The 23,228-nt window shown below is 39.1% G+C and overlaps 1 protein-coding gene across 5 annotated transcripts in view; it reads left to right on the top strand.

Moving 5' to 3' along the window:
- Positions 1-23,228, top strand: part of Inpp4b (inositol polyphosphate-4-phosphatase type II B) — a 739,919-nt gene that overhangs the window by 344,927 nt on the left and 371,764 nt on the right. For all 5 annotated transcript variants that reach the window (XM_036187401.1, XM_036187404.1, XM_036187402.1 and 2 more), the window contains one exon: positions 8,818-8,881. The gene's annotated coding sequence lies outside the window, so the exon portion shown is untranslated. The remainder of the gene's footprint in view (positions 1-8,817; positions 8,882-23,228) is intronic.

Consider the following 23,228-nt stretch of genomic DNA (forward strand, 5'->3'; position numbering starts at 1 on the left):
CATGTCATATCCAGAAGAGAGACTTTCACAGTGCTGCTGTTGGCTCTTATATCTCTCAATCCATCTCCCATGATATTCCCTAGGTCAATAATGTTTTAAACAAAAATTTGTCCCAAGAATTAGAATGGAAAGGATTAGGGATGTAGCTTATTGGTAGCAGTAGACAAGGCCCAGGATTCAGCTCTTCCTCCCACCAAACAATAAGAGACAGAAAAATCCCTGATCCATTATCAGTTCTACACCCAGAGGAAAGCTTTGTGATAGATAAACATCGAAACATAAAGTGTCTGATTTGCTTCTGGAACAATAGTTCAGTGAATTCAGTATTATTGGGGGTGACAGTCGGTCTGATCAGGGCACTGAGTACAGGTGATACAAACAGCAGATGTGTGACCAGACACAATGACATATGATGACCTTTAAAGGGCTTGCCTAGCTAGTGAGCCTGAGCTATGCATAATGTTTCAAATGATGCTGCAAGCTACTGCTAAACATATTTTTCTTTTAATAACTGATCCATATTTTCAAGGGATATGAGAATGTTTGAAAAATAAAACATAAAATAAAATTCCTATCACTGTACCTCTGAATATCTATGTGCTTAAGCTTAGCCCAAAACATATAATCTATTCCATAATTTAAAAAGTATTTTTCATTTGGAGACTTTCAGGAGGGCGAAATTATTCAACAGAAACAGATGTGGTGCCACAGGCCCAAGGTACTGATGGTACACATGAAAATGTTTTCAAAATTGAAAAAAAAAACCCTTTAGATTAGAAATTATAATTATTACATAATGTATCTCTAAACCAATGCACTTATCAAATGTGTGTGTGTGTGTGTGTGTGTGTGTGTGTGTGTGTGTGTGTGTGTAAGAAGAAGGGTGTAATGAAGGAAGAATTGTCTAGGTTTCAGAGGTAGGCCTCCCTTCCTAGGAGCTCTGTGTTCAAGCAAACATATTGATACCTTTTGGCTGCTTCTGGCCCATGAGCTTTTGCTGAAACACCAAACACAATGCCTGAGGGTTGAGCCTCTGCTGCATTGCTTCTTGGACTTGGCAGAGATGTTGCTTCCCAGATAGCCAGACAGATGGCTTCTGTGAAGCATATGTTTCTGAGCTGACTCTGGGTCCTGTGACATCACAGGGCCAGGCCACATGCTTACACTCAAATTGCAACAAAGAATCAGCAATGGGTTTGTGATATCTGCCTTGGCTATTTATGAGCAGTGGAACCTTTCCAGACATAAGAACCACACCGCACAGGTTCCATACAGTAGAGCGAACACACTGGTCTATCTTCTACTAGTCCAGGTATTATCACCTAAATGTTTGGGTATACATAGATTAGCTACTTGCTTAATCACTGACATAAATGCTACAGTTGCAGCTGTGAAATCTTACTGTATGATAGGTCTTGTTTACACCATTGGAATTTTCTGATTTTGTTATTCCATAAAGAAATAGCATCTGAGGATTAACATGTTGTTATTATTTTCTCATTTTATAGCTAAGAAACCTTACTAATGTATTACTGGGGACAGAGGAGTGAGGATTGGTTTTCGGCAGTCTCAATGACTCCAGGATGCCATTCTCATAAAGGAGAAAGACAAACTTGAATATTATGTAAACCTAGCATTGCACTATGAGCCTTTATGAATTTTTGACTTTCATGAGTTGAAATGTAATGGTGTGTAATGGTGATAATAGTCAACTAAGTTAATATAACACATGTTAGCCAATATTTCTATATTGTTAATTTTTAGGAACGTTCTAATTTTTCCTATTTAATACATACTGCAAAAATTCTTTATACTTTATTCTTTCCTTATTTCCTTTTTCTTTCTCTCTCTCTTTTAGTTTTTTTTTTTGTTTTTATATGGAATCACATTCTATAGGCCTAGCTGACCTTCAGCCCACTCTGGATGACTTCAATACTGGGGTTAGCTTTTCCTCAGCCTTTCAAATGCATGATCGAGGTGTGAGCGTCCACACCTGGCTCACTTACCCCTAATCTTTGTGGTTACTTCCCTAGAATAGAATCTTATAATTAGAATTGCTTAAAATAGATACATTGAAAGTGTGGATATTTGTTTTGTGAGATGCCATTTTCTGGGAAGCCAGGGCTACACTTTTGCTTGGATTACCATGAAGAAACAATTTCATAATCTTACGTTATTGTTCAGCATACTTATTCCACACGTTGACTGTGATTTCCTTAAGGCCACAGTGAATGCTTGACAATAAGATACCTAAAAACATGTTTGGTAGATATTAAGATACAATGTACTTGTCAGGGGTATCATCCACTAACCACATGGGCTTTGAATACTGCTCTATGTTCTGGTACCATGGCAATAACACTTAGAGACTATGTTTGGGGATGCAGGAAAAACACTGCTCAAAGCAACCCAAAAAAAAACTTCAAATGTAAACATTCTTCCTCGCCAATATGTTAGATGAACTTTTTTTGGTTATTGCTTTACTAGTTATTTTCTTGGGTACTAATGAGACCAAACACTCTTCCATTTGTTCATCAAGGAGATGTGTTACTAATTATAAATTTTCCTTTGACTGCTTAGTATATCTTAGTATATTTTGATGTAGTCGAGTTATTACTGATAGTATCTACTTTTATTTTGATATTTAAGCTACAGGAATTTTTCTCTAATATAATGTTCCAGACATTTTCTTTGTATAGGCTTAAAGATTTCAAAAGTACACTTGGTCTCTCTAAAATTATATGTAAATAAACTATACTTATGTTTATTTTTATCTTGCATTTCCTTGTGTTTGCCTCCATAACACACACATATTTAATATCTGTGCCTAATAGAACATATTTGATTTTAGTTCTGAAGCTTAGGTGATTTTTTTCAGCAGCTACTAGATAGTTCTCTTCTGTTGCCTCTTTTAATGTTCACTGAATTTAAGTTGTCTGTCCACTTCCATGTGGTCTTCTGTCAATTTCAATTAAGTTATACCAAAGAAGACAGCAATTAATTTGGCCCTCTCCAAAATTAATGGGAGGACAAAGGAACTGTTGTCATTTTAATAAGTAACATAGTAGTACCCATCAGGTGCTCCAAGTTTGTTAAAAGAAAGAATGCATAAGATTGTGTACTTGAGGAGATTCCCATATTGTGCCACTAATATGTACATCCCTTTCAGAGCCATACCTGCATGTGTTAAAAAAACATATTTTATCATTAGTGCGAACACATCTTCTTAATATCCATATTCAAAATTTTCTTTATGATCCACAGCTTCAATGAACTCGAGAAAAATTTAACAGGCTGTAAAATTACTCCCATCGGAATTTTTACTTGAATTGCATTAAAAATAGAAATTAATTTGTGCAAGAAGTAATATTTTCATTGTGAACTTTCCCACTCATGCATGCATTATGGCTCCTTCGTTCTCTTTACAGCTTTTTATAATTTTATTTACTCTGCTATTCGTAAGTATTTTATTGATTTTGTTGTTATTGCTATAATGATTCAAGTTAGTGTTGCTACTATGGGAAGTCACATTCATATATTTTGAATGATTTACTTTCTATTTATTACTATTACATAGAAAAGTTATTGTTGCAAATTTACCTTGCATACTGGGAATATGCTTGAGTTATTTTATTAATTCTATCAAATTTTTGTAGTATTGTATGGTTGAATTAAGACCACTCTGAGCTTAACCTTATTGACTGCTAAATTGAACTTTGCTCTTAAAGAGGATGATGGAAATTAGACTACAGTAGTAAAATTTTAGAAAGTAGCTCCTGAAGCCACGATTTTTAACTTCATTTTAGAAGTAGTTGGTTATAATAACAATCAATAACTACATATAGATACCTTGTAAAGCAGATATATAAATGCCAGCACTTGTAGGGAAGAGAGGTTTGATTTTTTTTTTTGGGGGGGGGGACAACAGAAGACCTCTGTACTTCAAGATCCCCTGAGGCACCTGACATGCTGTCTCCTGGACAACTGACCATTTCTCAACTCAACCCTTCTCAGCTCCTGTTGTTAGCATATCCCAAAACTTTTTACTGGGGAGGGAGGCGCTTCCTCAAAAGTCACCCAGGATGTCTCAGGTCAATATAAACATCTGAAACCCAAGTGTCTTCCATGGGGCAGCATGACAAAGGCATCAGTCCTCTGCAGAGTTGGCTTTGGGTTCATTCAAATAATTCCTGCACTGTACCATAGAATGGAAGACTGGGTGTGATGAGCATCCCATCATCTCCTTCAGACCACAGAGGGAATGGATACAAAAGCCAAAGAATGCACCAACATCTATAATGGAAGAAGGGATCTCTGATGGTGCCATTTCAACCTGTTCGAATGTGCCACATTCTAATCATAAAAGATAATGTTCAAGCCAGTCTAAGACCCATAAGTTGCTTATAATAGAATTTTGCTGTTTGTTTTAAAGAACACTTCCCTGTTCTAATGAATGGAAATTGGATGATTTATTGAGAATGTGATGAGTGTTAAGTGAGACTCACTGTTTGCACTAGCTTCTCTGGGGTGTTTATTTAGGGTCTATAGCCTTCAGGAGATAGTATTAGTTCTTGCTACACGATGGGAGCTGACAAGTGATGACTAGCACAGCAATGGGAACAAAATGAGCCTGAAAGATTCATGCTCATATAACACAACTGATCTTTCTGCCCTGTAGAATCTTGTTCTTTGGACTTGCACAACTGTCCTGTTTATTTAAATGCATTTAATCATCACTGTGTAAGCACCTTCCCTTGTGTATGTTTTTCTTGCATTTAAAAAAATCCTTTAAGGACTTGATGGGATACTATATACCACATGAGAATGTGTTTATCTCTAAACAGTCACAATAGACTCATCACAATTTTATTGATTTATTTTTATTTTATTTTATTTTGATTTTTTTTTTTTAGACAGGGGTTCTCTGTGTAGTTTTGGTGCCTGTCTTGGATCTTGCTCTGTACAGCAGGTTGGCCTCTAACTCACAGAGATATGCCTGGCTGTGCATCCCTGAGTGCTGGGATTAAAGGCGTGTGTCACTACCACCCAGCTCATCACAATTTTAAATGTAATGATACACAAGACATGGCCCAGCCATATACAATATATACAAGGGGGCACAGTGTTAATTTCTGGGTTGACTTGAAATGATGGATAACCTGTGGTTTGTTCAAGTTAGAATGAAGCTGCCATCGCAGACACATAATGATCATGACCAATTAGGCCAAAGTATCTTTTGCAGCAGTGTCTACCCGAATAAAGCTCAGCATGCCAAACATATGACATTTCTCTGGGACTGGTAAAATACTTTTTGTTTTGCAACTACTTAGTGACTGATTGGTGGGTTCTATTTTCTTCAATTGTAACTTTTGTCTAATTTCTTATTATAAAAAATTCTAGCACTTACCTTCAGAGCATTACTGAATCCATCACACTCAAATTATCTTAAGAGAATTAGGGATGAAGTACTTTGTTTCTCGACTTAGGCCTAGTTTGATGTAATATTTGCCCCTCTTGTAGTTAATTAATTGTATAAATTAAATACCATTTTCCACTGGCCTTCTGTATCAATGGATTCTACATCCTTGAGCTCATCCTTGAATCTAACATATTTTTAAACCTATTTGTTCTTAAAGTTCACATATTTTCTTATTATTATACTCTAAACAATATAGCACAACAGTTTCCACAGCACTTACCTTAGGAATTACTAAATATGATTAAGATACAACTTAAAGAGTAGATAAGCTATGTCTGGGCTACATCTAATTATTGCATCACTTTCTTGAAACAACCTGCATATCTTCAAATTTTGGCATTCAGAGTATTCTGGGAAGCAGTCTTCCATGGGTATCAAGGACTGACTGGAATGGAGAGAATTGATTATGTGAAGGAGAGATATTATGTTGCACCTGAATCACTATCTGGATAGAGGAAATTTGTTTTTCATGCAATGCAACAGTTAAAGAATATATTTAACTCAATGAAGCATTTCCGTTATTTTATTAATTCCTGTAGGTCAAACCTAGGGCATTGGCACATGCTAATTCCTTATGATTCTTATAGATAAAGTGAAATATTTATAGTTAATAGTGGAGATAAAATTGCAAATACAAGGAATGAGTTAAGGTGGCATTTTAAAAGATACTTATGCATGACATATAAAAAATACTATGATTGAAAAACATGGACAAAAATATAGACAAAATGTCCAAACTCTTGATCATGATGATTGTGCTAGAATTCAAATACTGATTCCAGCTAACTGTGAGGATATGGCTGTGACACCTGACCTTTCTTTGTTCAATTCTCTTCCTATACCTGTGGGATAGTAATTCCTAAGCCCAAAAGTCCTTATGTCCCCCAAGTTCACCACCAGGCAAGCACTGGACTCAGAACAGCTACACAACTTTGACATATTTTATGAATGAAATGATGCAGACTTGAAGCCATGGAAGGAGAAGGTTCATGAAGCTATTCAGGAACTGACTTTTAGGTATTTCTTTTCAATGGAGTCATGCCCATGCCCAGAGCTCTCCAAAAAACATGTAATACAGACGAATTATGGAAAACCAGGAGAACTTCCGTGGTCTCTCAGCTCCAGAACACTAGCTGAGGTTAGTGATATGAGCCTACAATGTGAATGACTGACCCTAGCTGCCTAGATACCAGAGTCCCTTTCCCTAAAACAATATTAGGGATTCATTCTAAGCCATGCTTTGTAATACACTTCTCTGGTCACCTGGAGCAACAAAGACCAAGGCATTACATATACCAAACACTCTTTTAAAAATTAATTTAAAAACTTTCATATATGTGTCCTATATTTTCATCATCCCCACCCTATCTGTCTCCAATTTAGCTGCAACTCCCTGACTTTTTCTCAAAGTCATTGCTTCTCAAGCTGTGAGATTGTCCTCATCTGTATTGGTGCATTAACTGGTGTTATCTTTGTTCAGGCCTTGTGTAAACAACCGTATTGTTGAGTTTTCACACATGTAGTTCCCCCTCACATATAGATGATGTTATCTTGCAGCAGATGTCCTGATCCTTTGGCCCTTACAATTTTTCTGGCCCCTCTTCCACAATGTTCCTTGCTTTAGGTATAGAAAGATTGTTGTAGATGGAGGGCTGGGCACTCCACCATCAGTCTCTGCATTTTGATCAGCTGTGGCTTCTGTAATGGTTTCTATCTATTGCAAAAAGAAGCTTCTTTGATGAGGGGTGAGAGCTCCATCAACCTGTGGTTCTAAGAAAGAGTATTTACAACATAGAAATTATGCTGACTCAGGAAATGGCTGTGATATTGTGTTCCCAAAAATATTGTGCAGGCTAATAAACTTCTCTGGGGTCAGAGAGCAGGATGGCCACAATATTAAACATGAGGATAGGCAGTGGTAGCACACACCTTTAATCCTAGCATTCCAGAGACAGAAATCCCTCTGGATCTCTGAGCTCAAGGCCACATTAGAAACAGCCAGGCATGATGACTCACACCTTTAATCCCAGGGAGTGATGACAGAAAGTAGAAAGATATATAAGGCATGAAGACCAGAAAAGAGAGGCCTTTAGTTAGTTAAGCATTTTGGCTGGTTTAGCATTCAGGTTTTGGAGCAGCACAGTTCAGCTGAGATTCATGTGTAGGAGGACTCAGAAGCTTCCAGTCTGAGGAAACAGGGTCACCTGAGGAACTAGCAAGATGAGGTATCTGTGGCTTGTTCTGTTTCTCTGATCTTCCAGCATTCACCCCAATAACTGGCCTCAGGTTTGTTCTTACTAATAAGACCTGTTAAGATTCCTGCTACAAATGGCAGTAGTGGGTTCTTGTCTAGTCCCCATGGACTCAGAGCCATGAGTGTTTGTCTAGGTTTATAGTGCAAAGCATAAAGTCCCTCACACTGAATGCACCTAATGTCCAATTAGACAATCATGGATTACTCCCAAGATACAAGTGCCAGCATTAAACCTGAGTGTATCTTGTTATGCTGGTCATTGTTGTGGTTCTTGGTTTAGATCTAGATAGAAGTTTTCTTTGACTTATAGGGACTTAGGAGTTAGTCTTATGAAGAGGCTTTGAGTTCCCAGCTTGTCAACCTGGTCATTTGTATGGATCATCAATTCTGGAGGACCAAGTGTAAATTCTATCACATATACTGCACAAGTGGACATAATAATCATGTAAACACGACAGCCATCCTAGGTTTTGTTAAGAAATGACATAATACAAAACCGAAATTAAAAGTGCTATGAGAGGAGAAGCTCAGAGGAAGGGAAGTATGGATCAGGAAAAGGGAAGGCTTTAAAAGTAAGGAGGAAGGCAATACTAGAAGAGGAGAGATGATGGGATAAATGACGCTGTGGTCTGACTGTTTCAGGAGTTCAGAGGTCATCCCCCGCCCCGCAACCTAAAAGGCTATTCCTCTGAGGACAGGGCTGTTTCTTGGAATGTGTTGGGGTTTGGGTAATACAGACCTATTGAGCTGACCTCATGCTGGCCCTTGGTTATAAGGAATAAATAAGTTAACCTATGTAACTTAGCACAATGTCAAGCACGTGTGAATAGGAAAACAAGGGGCAATGCCAATTCTTCTAGTGAAGTTTCTGAGCTCCAAGGGGCATATTAACCCAGACTAGAAGTAAACAATGTTCTATGGACAGTATGATGGTAAGTCCACCATATTTGTAGTGCTGTTCATTGGAAGCATATCAAATGATAGTATTTGACATTTGTGTGGAGATTTTATTTATGGTAAGTGGGGTTTTTTTTTTGTATATGTAACACTATATTCTAAAACTTGGTTCTTTTGTACTTTACAGAGCCATAAAACCAGTGAAACAATAAGCAAACATTCAAGCTCTTGAAGAACACAACATATATCAGGTACAGGAATCATTCTCCATATATTTGTTACACTGATAACTATTCAAGCATATTGCTTCTTTATTAACAAACTATTTTGTAGTTCTGTTATTTTGGTGACCTAGATAGGTGTGAGTGCATATTGAAAGGTAGTTGAACATATTCTGAAAATAAATTAATTGCTTCCTTTATAGTAAATAATATTTTGGGGCTTCAGGTACATTGGATATAGACAGAAATGTGAAAATTAGCAAATTACCCATGAGAAAGTGACCTCTGAAAGGCTTTTACATTGTTGAACAGAATAGGCATGTCCATTCTTGCCTTTACAGGACTTGAAATCCAGTGGGGGAGACTTGGTATAAGAAACATCCATATGTGAGAAAAGCTTATGATGACAGCTATTAAGGAAAAATGCAGAGTTCACTATGGCAATACATTGAAAAAGAATGGACAAGTCTACTGAGTTAGGGTAAACTATAGATTTTTCTCTGTGTCTTTTCAACTAAGACCTGAAGTGTGAGAATAAAGTTACTCAGGCAGATTGAGGAACACTAAATAAAAATAAAAGGAAGAAGAGGATGGGTAGGAAGAAAAGGAGAAAAAAAGAGGAAGAGAGGGAGAAGAAAAAGGGAAGGAGCCCCTTCCTCCCCAGGGAAGGAAAAAGACTAAGAGAGAAAGCAGGGAAAATGGGGTCACACAGGTAGAGACAGACAGGAGATAGTCTGCAATGAAGATGAAAACCAGCCTGGCATGGCAGGGCCTTCATACCCATCCGGAGGTGTCTTTGGACCAGTTTGCCTTGGTTGATTTTACCCTGTGGTTTTTCTGCCGATGTCCTGCCAACAGGTGGTTTCAAACCGACCCCTTTCCCCGTCTTCACATTTCGTCTCTAGGGGAAGCAGAGTGAAAATGGGTCACTCCTGTGTAGAGAAGTGGTCAATGTGTTCATTCCTTTGTGTTCCTTCCCTGTGATATTCTGTATAGCATAGTTTGAGGTAAAGAAAGTTTGGAAATGTCTGAAGACTGAAAACTGCAGGTGCTTGAAGCACAGATGAACAGTGCAGATTTTTAGACATTATGCTTTTAAAAAGAAAAATCAATACACGCACTCATCTGCAAACATATATGTGCAGACATGTACATGAATCTGTAGTTGTGTGCATTTATATGTTTTGTATTTATCTTAATATTTCCCAAAGTTATTCATTGGACTGTAGTGTGAGCAGCTCCAGAAGATTGTCTTGTGACCTGTTTTATGATATTCCTTTACACCTGGGCCTAGCCTTTTTTTTGGTAATGAGGTCCATTTCATATTTATGCATATTAAACTAGTTCAGGTAGATTTCTAGGATCCAGATAATTCAAGCCATGATATCTGATTGCCTCAGTGGTTTAGCTTCATCACACACACACAATTTATCTTGACCTCGATTATATGGCTGGTTGCTTCAAGTACTCAGTGTATTTGAAAGTGAGGACAGCCTGAGGTGGCAACAAGGATCTCCGAATAAGAGCTTAATAAATAATTTTCTGTATCACCATTAGCAATGTTAATTTTTTAAAGTCAAAGCAACACAGGAAAACTACAAAAATACTATTGCATCTTGACTAATCTGACTCTTTCCACCAAAAACTATTTATTGCTGATTTTTAAAGTTCTCATATTTTAAGCCCACCCCACCCCACAGATCGAGCAGACCTGTTCCATCAGGGCCAAAGAGCAGGGCTGGTGCCTGGTTCAGAATGCTAAAGAATGCTTGAGTAAGCTGGGTCTCCTGCCTGAGGAGCTAGAAGTCCCAAGGATTCTGAGATCTAAACTTCATTTACACTTTATGAAAAGGAATTTAGCACTTGTGGATAAAAGGTCATGGACTTTTATAGATGAATTCGACATCTTTCAATTAAATTGATTATTATTTAAAAAGAAGAAAATCACAAATAACTCCCAAAGCTATGTTTCATCCCAAGAAAAACAAGATGCAGTGGCCTTTTAATTATCCCTCTTGTCATTTGCTTTCTACTAGAGATGCATTTCGAATGCGGAATCTAATTAGAAATCTTAATTGAAAATAGGTTTTTTTTTTTTAACAAAAAAAGGAAGCAACATGATTGTCATGAAGCATAAAAATGGGGAGAAAAACAGAAATAGTGATAGTCCACCCATACTGAGCAAGCTCTGGGCCAGTCTGGGCCTCTGGGAAGCCGCAATCTGGATGCAGTCTTAACTACCCTGAGGAGTTTTCTCAGGCAAGTGAAAATGAATCTGATGCTGCTTAACAGCCATCCTAGACATCCAGCAGTAAGCACTGGAAAGCAGAGGAACAGTGGAAAGTAAAAGAAGAAAGGATGCTATCTTTGAGAACACGTACCACAATGTCTAACACTGAGTGTCGCCAAGGAAAACATGAAGACTTGTGTTTATTGATCTGTCCAACAGAGGCAAAGACTCAAAGGCAGATTTATTGATCTTTTCATTCAGACTGGTTCTTGCAGATGTTATAGATCCTTCTATGCAGGATGAAAGCTCTACTTACAGAGGCCACTTTGAATGTCATTAGGTGGGGTAGATGCTCAGTTAGTGTCTGGTTCATTGAGTGACACTATAACCTCTCAGTATCAGGGAAGAAATAACCCCACTTGTACTATTTTTTGGATTACAAACTGTGCCTAACATACAGTGAGAATGAATCACAGCCTCCTGTGAATGATGCTGCTAGATGACGTCACATCCATTTCCTGCTTCCCTCATACTGGTCACTTCCCCAACACTCATGCACAGCCCACACCCTTAGCCTCTGGTCTTGGTTTTCGTTCCAAATACTCGATTCCTACTGCCTTTGTTCTTCTTTCTCTCTTCCTCTCACTCCCCCCTTTCTTCCTTTGCTCTGTCTCCAAACCTTTTAAATTCCTGTCAGACTCCATATCCATGTCTCAGTGCTGGGTGCCCCTTGAGATCATCATTTTACTGCTTCATTTTTGCTTTGTTTTCAGAAAGTATGCTCTGTGTGACGTCTCTAGAAATCTGAGCTCAGCACAGAGCCAATGACAACCAAGTCACAGGTGTGGCCCTGCCTCTTTCTTTCCTCTCTCTGCTGCATCCCTTTGCCCTTTCCCACCATGAGAAGGGACCTCTAGAAAACTTGTGAATTGCTCCCACTCAACTTCTGTGCTGCTGGAGGGATGAATTCAGGCTGTGAGCATCAAGACAAAAGTCCTACCGGTTGGTGGTGTCAGGTGAATTGGTCTTCAGTCCTCCCTCCGCATTCCTCAGAGCCAGGAGCCAGACCCTGCCACCCAGTGGGACTTTAGTCCTCTGGAAAGTCCCTGCATCCTTTTCTTTATGCCCCTGCCTTGTGCTCCTTCCTTGATTTGTTAGTTGCGTGCACATGATGCTGAGAACTGTGTCTGTTCAGACACTTCCCTACTGCCCCTCTACCTGTCCCCTCAATACAAAGGGTTATAGAGCAGTCAGATGAAATAAACGCATCTTGTTTTAGTGGTCCTTCAGCATCTGTGGGTGGCATGCATTCATTTGTTCCTAGTCACTGGGAAGGTCTTTAGTTGTAGTAGCACGTCCTGATTCAAAATGGTACACCAAAAACTTAGTGCATGCTAATATATTTACTTGTTGCCATAGTTTAATAAATGGGAATTACCATCTTCCCACTGTGCAAAACATAAGCCAGAAGTAGTATGTGAAATGAATTGTCCAAGAAGCCAGAGTAAACAGAAGAGGCTTGGCAAGCTGGGCTGGTAGCTGGCTTCTGAAGCACTTGCTATTTCTCTCAGTGAATGACCACAAATAGAGGTGCCATGTGAGAGGAACTTTAATATACACATCAGACTAAAATACAGCATAAGAGAATATAAAAAGGCCCCAGAATAGCAACAAAAAGCAGTCAAACAAAGGCAAGTTTATTACTGCAATAAAGGGATAGACTCTAGTGAGGAAACGCTCACAGTACCTCTCAAGGAGAAAGGAGTCAGGGGCTCTACATGACAGTGACAAAAGCATGGGTATGCAGAGTGAGGCAGGCAGAGAGGGGTGCAGAGAGAGAGTGACATGAGGGTACAGAGTGAGGGGTGCAGAGAGAGGGGTGTAGAGAGAGAGGTACAGAGAGAGGGGTGCAGAGAGAGGGGTGTAGAGAGAGGGGTGCAGAGAGGGGTGCAGAGAAAGAGGTATAGAGAGAGGTGCAGAGAGAGGGGTATAGAGAGGAGGTTGCAGAGAGCAACATGAGGGTACAGAGTGAGGGGTGTTAAGAGAGAGATGTAGGCACAGTTGCCATGCTATTGATGCATGAAAACTCAGTGCTCTGGAAGACTGAAAGGAAACTTCTATATGTACTGTGCACTTCATGTATGTTAAGTGCTGATCAGATGCACAACATACATATGGTAGATATGATACTTCTTCTCCTCTCTTCTCCTTATGCTAAAACCAAAGAATTCGGAAAATTGAACTTCTACAAGCTATCAGTGTGGTGATTCCCCTGCAGACTTTACAGCAGGCAGGGGAAAAAACAATCCACAAAGAGACAAGAATGAAACTCAGCTCAGCCTGATTTTATTATAACCGGTGCTGGACCAGAACTTATAGATTCTGTCCTGGATCACTTTATTTTAGTCATATTTAAGCACAGCACAATTTTTGAAGAAAATATTCAGATAACAATTAACTAAGCTCCAAGTGCACAACAATTTAAGACATGTTTACACTGAGATTCCTCACAAAGCCCATGTGGCTTCTTTCATAGAATAGGTTCTGTTGACTCAGATAATGCCCAAACTTTAGGGTCTAGGGAGCTTGACTAAGGTAGCCATAACACCTGAGGGTGTCTGGATTGGCCCGACCCTCAGACAACACGGAAGTCTCTTAGGCTGTTGTTAGGCACAAGTGACGTCACTCCTAAGAGCGGGTTTCATGGTCTAAAAGCAAGGCTCAGATTAGGGGGAGAGGTGTGGGATAAGTAAAAACATACATTCTGGGAGCCATGGCAGGGCCTGTCTCCTCAGACAGCAAAGGGTCACCAGGGTGTAAAGGACATCATTCCTGACATTCCATTGAAGAGGTAAACTGTGAGTTTAATGTTCTGGGCCTCTCCAGTGCTCCTCTATGTGCACCAGGCTTTTGCCCTCTACACATCAGGAAGGTAGGCAAGAAGTTATCAAGAAGTTTGCCCATGATTTTTTTCAGTATTCAAGCATAAATGATATAATTTCATAGTGTTTGAGTCCCCAGTCCCCCAGTGTTTTAGTGCCAGACATTCCTTTCTGATCACAGAGGATAGTCATGGCATAGAGGGGATTTATTAAATCAACCCATGACTTGTTCTTGCTCTGTGATGTGTCCTAGACAATTGCAGCATGGATTTGCTGGTGGAACGGTGGTCTTGAACTTGACTTGTTCACCCGTGGGCTTCTTGTAATGTTCTCCCCATTGTGTGCAGTGATAGAATTTTCCTTTGGTAACATTGCTTCTTCTTATATTCATGTAGGATGGTTTTACTAAAAAAATCAAGACGAAATGTGTGGTTTGTACATGTTGGGCAGGTAAGAAGCTAGCAGTGAAAGAGTGTATGATGTGTCTGCGTTAGGCAGCAGAATGAGAAGGGTGCGTGTGCCATGCTGTATTCTTTGTAGGTAACCTCAGGCACTCTATGAACTTCTCTGGAGAGCTAAAGTGAAATTCCAATATGTACATTTATTCTTGCCTGCCATAATAAAAAGCAGAAGATAACATTTTAATTAAATCTGTTATCTGTCTTACTTTGAAAATTTAAATTTCAAAAGAAAACGAGCAATTCATCACCAGAAACTGCAGATAATTTAGCCAATACTGTTTAGAACCTGAAATGTATCATCACAAGCAATTCAATCAGTTCTGTGAATTAATAACTTTGATGATGTCTGCATTAGGAATGCCCTGAGGATATAATCAAAGCTTCAACTTTCATTTTGCTGAGGCACATGAGATCTGAGTGGTCTTGGATGCTAGCTGTGTATATGTGACCACACTCAATCTGAGTGGTCTTGGATGCTGGCTGTGTATATGTAACCACACTCACAAGGATTTAGAAACATCTGCCACTGCTCAGGCCCCACTTCTCTAGGCTTCTCCTTGAGTACATACAAAGGAAGGAACAACCTTATACTCTCTGCTCTTAAGACAGAGTGGACATGGATTGCTAGATACCATATGCTTGTAATATACAGTTCAAAGAAAAATATCAAGAAAAACCCTCTGTCATTTAAGTACCTTGTTGTTACTTTGTTGCCTTGTTGTCTTGAGTTTAAGTTTTAAATAATTTTTTTAGTGTTTGAAGCCATTTGAAAACAAGTAATATTCATTATGTTGAACTCAAAATGTAAGAACAAGAGATGCTGCTGAACTGTGACAGCACTGGCCTAGACAGCAAACAGCCCTGGGTGCTAGTCCCAGCATGAAACAAGCTGGTGGTGCCTGCATGTCAGCGCTCTAGGACAAAGCCACAGGATCTCAAGTCTCAAGGTCATTCTCAGTCATGCAGTGAATTCAACATCAGCTGAGTACAGGAGACCCTATCTCAAAAACAAACAACAAACTTTTCTGGTGATAGCTGTTACAAAACTATATTTGAGGTTTCAGGTTTTATGTATTTTTTGGTAAGTAAAATCCAACCTGCCACAGGAAGCAGCTGTAGAAAAAAAATTTGTAAACTTTTCAAGACTTTCTATCAACATTTGATGGGAATTCTGAGCCTTTTAGATGGTGTATGAGTAGTAGCCAGGAGTGTCACAGGGTGAAAGGAGGAAGCTACAAAGCTCATTGTAGAAAAGTAGTTCTCAACCTGTGGGTTACAACTCTTAAGGGGTTCTGATGACCCTTTCATAGGCATTGCCCAAGACCATCAGAAAACACAGATAAATTACACTTATGATTATAACAGTAGCAAAAGTACAGTTATGAAGTACTGTAGTTAGAGTTTTCCTGCCTGGCCCATACTCAGGACAAATCTCTCTCACCTGCCAGTCCCACAGTTGCTCAGACCCAACCAAGAAAGCACACAAAAACTTATATTGCTTACAAACTGTATGGCCGTGGCAGGCTGCTTGTTATCTACCTTTTCTATCTTAAATTAACCCATTTCTGTTAGTCTATACTTTGCCACATGGCTTGTGGCTTACCAGTGTCTTTACATGTTGCTTCTCATGGCGGCGGCTGGCGGTGTCTCCCTCCAGCTTTCTGTTTCCCAGAATTCTCTTCTCTCTTGTCCCGCCTATACTTCCTGCCTAGCCACTGGCCAAACAGCATTTTATTTGTACAGAGCGATATCCACAGCACTTCCCCTTTTCTTTTTTTTTTTTTTTAAGGAAGGTTTTAACTTTTACATAGTACAATTGCATATAACAAAATAATTATCTAGCAAGAATTACAGTTACAATATTAAAGAAGATATCCTATCTATCTTATATTTGTGAGTCTAAGGTTTTATATGTAACTTATCTTGTATCATAACTGAGGAAATTATAACTATCTAGTCTTCAACCACATCAAAGACCTCAGAAGGATATAATATTACCTGAGAACTGGGAGAAGGATGCAAGCAACTTTCGGGAGTCTTGTAGGGTAGACAGAGACAGTTGGCAGCCTGAACAGTCACCTAATGTTCCTTTGTAAAGTTGGGGCTTTTGTCTTCAGCCCACAGGGCTAGAGTCTCTCATTCACTTCTCTCAGTGTCCTGTAGAATGTCTGGCAGTTTCCTCTGTGAAGCAGGAACCTGAAGGACCATTTTGAAAGCAAAGTTCAATGGTCACCTTTCTATGGGGCCTGCATGTCCAGGTGATTGAGCAGTCCAGGCAAGAACAGTTTCTTGCCCAAATGGCTATTTTTGCCAAGGTGAAGATAAACTCCATATGAAGTGTCTTCAATGCCCATCCTCTCTGATGTAAATCGGTGTTGCCAGGAGCAGACATGTCTCACTGTCCAGAAAGTCTAAATTTTAAAAGTATGTTAAATGCCATATTCTGTAGGTCTTTGAAGTATTTGAAGATTACCTATCTAGCTGAAATATGTCTATGTATATCTAGAAGACTTAACTAATAATTATATGGTTGGGGTCACCACAACACGAGGAACTGTATTAAAGGTCGCAAAATCAGGAAAGTTGAGAACCACTGCTTTAGAATAAGAACCTCTGACCTGGCAGCTGGGCACACTTCTGGTCCATTTCTGGGTCTTGGTGTCTTCATCTCTTCAGAGGTAATTGTTAGTTATTTTGGCGTTCTTACCCCGTGAGGAACAAGTCCCGAACATGACAAATCCACAGAAGAGCTGTTTATTAATATAGGATAGAAGAGACGTGACAGGGAAGCACACACGTGGTCAAGAGAAAAGGAAGAGAGAAGAGACCGGTGCAAGAATGGCGCCGGCTTTTTAAAGAGTGGGCCGCGCATGCGTACAGGAATGCATGTGGCTACTCCACACATGCGCATAGATTACATGGCCATGTGCGCTTTACGCAGCCATGCAAAGCCACTGAGACCTAGTCACGTGAGATCTTTTGACCTAGAAATGGCTATTTTGAACCGGAAATAACAAGGCGTTCTGCCAGGCAAGCCCAATCTTGTGGGCATGTTGTGACTTCCTAATAGTATTCATTCCAAATTTCTCATAGTCTGTTAATTCTATGTTCTGTTGACATACTTGATTCTAATTTTTTATTTTATAATTTAATTTAATTTTACATATCAATCATGGATTCTCCTGTCCTCCCCCTCCTGCCCCTGCTCCCACCTTCCCCTCAGCACAACCATCATTCCCATCTCCTCCTGGGCCAAGACTTCCCTGGGGATTCATTTAAACCTGGTAGATTCAGTCCAGGCGGGTCCAGTCCCCTCCTCCCAGGCTGAACAGTGTTCCTGCATAAGCCCCAGGTTCCAATCAGCCAGCTCATGCACTAAGGGCAGGTTCAGGTCCCACTGCCGGGTGCCTCCCAAACAGTTCAAGCTATTCAACTGTCTCACTTATCCAGAGGGCCTGATCCAATTGGGGGCTCCTCAGGTTTTGGTTCATAATTCATGTGTTTCCATTAGTTTGGCTATTTGTCCCTGTGCTTTTTCCAGTCTTGGTCTCAACAATTCTCCCTCATACCATCCCTCTGCTTTCTCACCAATTAGAGTCCTGGAGCTCCACCTGGCCTGGCTATGGATCTCTGCATCCACTTCCATCAGATATTGTATGAGAGTTCTAGCTTGACAGTTTGGGTGTTTAGCCAACCGATCACCAGACTAGCTCAGTTCAGGCTTTCTCTCAACCATTGCTAGTAGTCTACAGTAGAGGTATCATTGTGGATTTCTGGGGACCTCTCTAGCACTTTGCTTCTTTTTATTCTCATGTGGTCTTCATTTATCCTGGTCTGTTATTCCTTGTTCTCCCTTTCTGTTCTTGAACCAGCTGGGATCTCCAGCTCCCCTAAGCTCTCTTTCCCTCAAACCTTGCCCTTCATTACTCCGACTGTCATCCAGGTTGTTCATGTAGATCTCATCCATTTATCTGTCATTTGGTGATCCCTATGTCTTCCTTAGGGTCCTGTTTACTAGGTAGCCTCCCTGAAGTTGTGAGTAGCAGTCTAGTCATCTTTGTTTTACATCTAGTATCCTCCTATGAGTGAGTACATACCATGTTTGTCTTTCTGAGTCTGGGTTACCTCACTCAGAATGATTTTTTTTTTAATTTTTATTTATTTATTTTATTTTATTTTTTGTTGTTGTTGTTGTTTTTTGAGACAGGTTTTCTCTGTGTAGTTTTGTGCCTGTTCTGGAACTCGCTTTTTTCTAGATTCATCCATTTGCCTGCAGACCTCATGATGTCATTGTTTTTCTCTGCTGAGTAGTACCACATTTTCTCTATCCATTCTTCGGTTAAAGGGCATATAGGTTGTTTCCAGTTTCTGACTATTACAAACAATGCTGATATAAACATAGCTGAGCAAATGCCCTTGTGATATGATTGAGCATTCCTTGGGTATATGCCCAAGAGTGCTACAGCTGGGTCTTGGGGGAGATGGATTCCCAATTTTCTAAGAAAGCACCATATTGATTTCCAAAGTGGCTGTACAAGCTTACATTCCCAACAGCAGTGGAGGAGAGTCCCCCTTGCTCCACATCCTCTTTAGCATAAGCTATCTTCAGTGTTTTTGATCTTAGCCATTATGATAGGTGTAAGGTGGTATCTCAGAGTCATTTTGACTTGCATTTCCCAGATAATTAGGGATGTTGAGCAATTCCTTAAATGTCTTTCAGCCATTAGAGCTTTCTCTGTTGAGAATTCTCTGTTTAGTTCTATAGCCCATTTCTTAATTGGACTGTTGGGCATTTTGGTGTCTAATTTCTGGAGTTCTTTATATATTCTGGATATGAACCCTCTGTCAGATGTGGGGTTGGTAAAGAACTTTTCCCATTCTGTAGGTTGTCGCTTTGTCTTGTTGACCATGTCCTTTGCTCTACAAAAGCTTCTCAGTTTCAACAGGTCCCATTGATTGATTGTTTCTCTCAGTGTCTGTGCTACTGGTGTTATATTTAGGAAGTGATCTCCGGTGCCAATGCATTCAAGAGTACTTCCTACTTTCTCTTCTATCAGGTTCAGAGTAACTGGATTTATGTTGAGATCTTTGATCCACTTGGATTTAAGTTTTGTGCATGGTGACAGATATGGATCTATTTGCAGCCTTCTATGCATTGACATCCAGTTATGACAGCACCATTTATTGAAGATGCTTTCTTTTTTCCATTGTACAGTTTTGGCTTCTTTGTCAAAAATTATATGTTCATAAGTGTGTGGATTAATGTCAGGGTCTTCAATTCAATTCCATTGGTCCACATGTCAGTTTTTATGCAAGTACCAAGCTGTTTTTATTACTGTAGCTCTATAGGAGAGCTTGAGGTCAGGGATTGTGATGTCTCCAGAGGTTGTTTTATTGTACAGGGTTCTTTTGGCTATCCTGGTTTTTTTGTTTTCCATATGAAGTTGAGTATAATTCTTTCCAGGTCAGTGAAGAATTGTGTTGGTATTTTGATGGGGATTGTGTTGCGTCTGTAGATTGTTTTTAGTAAGATCGCCATTTTTACTATGTTAATCCTGCCTATCCATGAGCATGGGAGATCTTACAATTTTCTGACATCTTCAATTTCTTTTTTTAGGGACTTAAAGTTCTTGTCATATAGGTCCTTCACTTGCTTAGTTAGAGTAACCCCAAGGTATTTTATATCATTTGTGGCTATTTTAAAGGGTGATGTATCTCTGATTTCCTTCTCAGCCTGTTTGTCTATTGTATATAGGAGGGCTACTGATTTCTTTTTAGTTGATCTTGTATCCTGCTATGTTGCTGAAGGTGTTTATAAGCTGTATCAATTCCTTAGTTGAATTTTTGGGGTCACTCATGTATACTATCATGTCATCTGCAAATAGGGAAAGCTTGACTTCTTCCTTTCCAATTTGGATCCCCTTGATCTCCTTATGTTGTCTTATAGCTCTGGCTAGAATTTCAAGTACTATATTGAATAAGTATGGGGAGAGGAGACAGCCATGCCTTGTTCCTGATTTTAGTGGTATTGCTTTGAGTTTCTCTCCATTTAGTTTGATGTTGGCTGTTAGCTTGCTGTAAATTGCCTTTATTATGTTTAGGTATGTTCCCTCTATTCCTGATCACTCCAAGACCTTTATCATGAAGGGGTGTTGGATTTTGTCAAATGCCTTTTCTGCATCTAGTGAGATGATCATGTGGTTTTTTTCTTTGAGTTTATTTATATGGTATATTACATTGATGGACTTTCATATGTTGAACCACCCTTGCATCCCTGGGATGAAGCCTACTTTATCATGGTGGATAATTGTTTTGATGTATTCTTGTAGTGTGTTTGCCAGTATTTTATTGAGTATTTTTGCATCAATGTTCATGAGGGAGTTTGGTCTGTAGTTCTCTTTCTTTGTTGCATCTTTGTTTGGTCTAGGAATCAGGGTAATTGTAGACTTATACAAGGAGTTTGGTAATATTCCTTCTCCTTCTATTGTATGGAACAATTTAAAGAGTATTGGTATTAACTCTTCTTTGAAGATCTGGTAGAATTCTGGGCTGAAACACTCTGGTCCTGGGCTTTTTTTGTTTGGGAAACTTTTAATGACTGATTCTATTTCCTTAGGGGTTATTGGACTATTTAAATGGTTTATCTGGTCTTGATTTAATTTAGTTATATGGTACCTATCCAGAAAAGCATCCATTCCTTTTAGATTTTCCAGTTTTGTGGAGTAGAAGTTTTTTAAGTATGACTTGATGATTCTCTGGATTTCCTCATTGTCTATTGTTATGTCCCCCTTTTTATTTCTGATTTTGTTAATTTGGATGTTCTCTCTCTGTCTTTTGGTTAGTTTGGATAAGGACTTGTCTACCTTGTTGATTTTCTCAAAGAACCAACTCTTTGTTTCATTAATTTTTTGTATTGTTCTCTTCATTTCTATTTTATTGATTTCAGCTCTCAATTTGATAATTTCCTGGCATCTGTTCTTCCTGGGAGACTCTTCTTGTTCTAGAGCTTTCAGGTATGCTTTTAAGTCACTAGTGTGAGATTTCTCCAACTTCTTTATGTGGGCATTTAGTGCTATGCATTTCCCTCTTAGCACTGCTTCATAGTGTCCCATAAGTTTGAGTATGTGGTGTATTCATTTTCATTGATCTCTAGGAAATCTTTAATTTCTTTCTTTATTTCTTTCTTAACCCATTGGTGATTCAGTTGAGCATTATTCAGTTTCCATGTGATTGTAGGTTTTCTATAGTTTTTGTTATTGTTGAAATCTAACTTTAAACCATTGTAGTCTGATAGAATGCAGGAGGTTATTCCAATTGTTTTGTATCTGTTGAGATTTGCTTTTTGGCCAAGTATGTGATCGATTTTAGAGAAGGTTCCATGGGGTGCTGAGAAGAAGGTATATTCTTTTTTGTTAGGATGGAATGTTCTGTAGATATCGATTAGGTCCATTTGAGTCATAACATCAGTTAAGTCCATTATTTCTCTGTTAAGTTTCAATTTGGCAGATCTGTCCAGTGATGAAAGTGGGGTATTGAAGACTGCCACTATTAATGTGTGGGGGTTTTATATATGACTTAAGCTTTAGTAATGTTTCTTTTACATATGTGGGTGCCCTTTTGTTTGGGGCATAAATGTTCAGAATTGAAACTTCATCTTGGTGGATATTTCCTGTGGTGAGTATGCATTGTCCTTGATCTCTTTTGATGGATTTTAGTTTGAAGTCTATTTTGCTGGATATTAGGATGGCTACACCAGCTTGCTTCTTAAGGCCATTTGATTGGAAAGTCTTTTCCCAGGCTTTTATTCTTAGGTAGTGTCTATCTTTGAATTTGAGGTGTGTTTCTTGTATTTAGCAGAAAGATGGGTCCTGCTTTCCTATCCATTTTGTTAGCCTGTGTCTTCTTATAGGTGAATTAAGTCCATTGATATTAAGGGATATTAATGACCAGTGATTGTTCATTCCTGTTATCTATCTATCTATCTATCTATCTATCTATTTATTTTTGGTGGTAGGGTGTCTGTACTTCTCCTTTTTGGGGTTTACTGCTGTGCATTTTGTAGGGCTGGGTTTGTGGATAAGTATTGTTTAAATCTGGCTTTGTCTTAGAATGTCTTGTTCACTCCGTCTATGATGATTGAAAGTTTTGCTGGGTATATTAGTCTAGGCTGGCATCCATGGTTTCTTAGTGCCTGCATTACATATGTCCAGGTCCTTCTGGCTTCCAAACTCTCCATTGAGAAATCAGGTGTTATTTGATGGGTTTGCCTGTATAAGTCACTTGGCCTTTTTCCTTTGCTGCTCTTAATATTCTTTCTTTATTCTGTATGTTTATTTGTTCAATTATTATGTGGTGAGGGGATTTTTTTTGGGGGGGGGTCTAGTTTGGTGTTCTATAGGCTTCTTGTATCTTCATAGGCATTTCCTTCTTTAAGTTGGGAAAGTTTTCTTCTATGATCTTGTTAAATATATTTTCTGTGCCTTTGAGTTGGTATTCTTCTCCTTCCTCTATCCCTATTATTTTTGTTTTTGGTCTTTTCATGGTGTCCCAAATTTCTTAGACAGTTTGGATCATGAATTTGTTGGCTTTAGTGTTTTCTTTGACTGATGAATCTATTTCTTCTACCGTATCTTCAACACCAGAGATCCTCTCTTCCATCTCTTGCATTCTGTTGGTTATACTTGCATCTGAAGTTCCTATTTGTTTACACAGATTTTCTTTTTCCAGCATTCCCTCTGCTTGTGTCTTCTTCATTTTTTGTATTTCCCTTTTCAGGTCTTGGACTGTTTCCCTCATCTGTTTCA

Source organism: Onychomys torridus, chromosome 5 (assembly GCF_903995425.1).
Source record: "Onychomys torridus chromosome 5, mOncTor1.1, whole genome shotgun sequence".
In the NCBI taxonomy this organism is placed as follows: Eukaryota; Metazoa; Chordata; class Mammalia; order Rodentia; family Cricetidae; genus Onychomys; species Onychomys torridus.